The sequence below is a fragment of the Eimeria mitis genome, genomic scaffold (assembly GCF_000499745.2).
Source record: "Eimeria mitis Houghton genomic scaffold, Emh_scaff2159, whole genome shotgun sequence".
In the NCBI taxonomy this organism is placed as follows: Eukaryota; Apicomplexa; class Conoidasida; order Eucoccidiorida; family Eimeriidae; genus Eimeria; species Eimeria mitis.
The window spans coordinates 8,288-9,328 of record NW_013570484.1 but is presented as its reverse complement, the minus strand read 5'-3'; positions in this window follow the sequence as shown (position 1 = coordinate 9,328).

The window sequence follows — 1,041 nt, the reverse complement described above, 5'->3', positions numbered from 1 at the left end:
TGCTCTGCAGCCGTCTCCTATTGGAAAAAAGCCTACGTAAACTTTGGCGAACTCCCGCCCGAATACAAGGACGACACTGCTGTGTATAATGATAGTCAGAACATCTCGCTCGTGGCCTTGTACAACCCCAAGGAGGGCGCCACAGTTGACTGCGCCTACATCACTTGCCCTATCTCCACAACGAGCACCACAGCCGCCCCTACCACTTCCAATGTTACCACTGCAACTACAGAACAGCCTACCACCCCGCCCACCGGAGGCGGACCTGCTCTTTTTAGCGATGAATCAAAAGGTGTGGGTTCAGCGAGCTTGGATGTCCCGGGTCAGGCATCAGCACCCGTGCCCACGTCCTCCCCTGTTTCCCACCTCGAAGGGTCTGAAGACCCTGAGAGGACTGGACCATCCGTTCGGCGCCTCTCCGCTCCCTCGGAAACGGTTACCGGCCTCGTTTGCCTCACCAATCCTGAGGCTCTTGTAAAAGGAGAAAAACCCTTCTCGTACGTTGTTCAGAGTAAACCGTCTTCCTTTCCTCTTGGTTGTATCTGTTCTTCCGGTGGTGTTTGCCTTCCTTGGTGCCGCTTTCTCAAAAGCTGTCGTTTCATCTGCTGTGTGCACTTCCTCCGTGTGGTTCGGTCGCATCCGAGCTGTACTGAGGGCGTTTCCTTCTGTGGCCTTCCATGTATTAGTCAGTTACAGTGGTTCCACCGGTGTGTATTTGTGCTCGTGTTGCTGGCGCATTTTCATTGGTCGTCCGGATTTTTCTTCATGCGTCTTCAAGGTGCTGCCTGGTGCCGTCTAGTTCACGTTGTTTTCGCCCGTTGTGTGCGGCGGTATTCTGCACCTGCCATTTTAGCGTTGATCATTTGTCTTCCTTCCGCCATGCACGAGCATGCTTCCTTCTAGGCAATGTTAGACCGGTTTGTTTGTTCTACTCGTGTGTATAACCTTCTTTATTAGTTGCATAGGGCTCCAAAGCTTGGCTTTGTCTGATGTTCATGCCGAAGCGTGAGGTGGTTTGGCTCTTGTAACGTGTTTTTGACC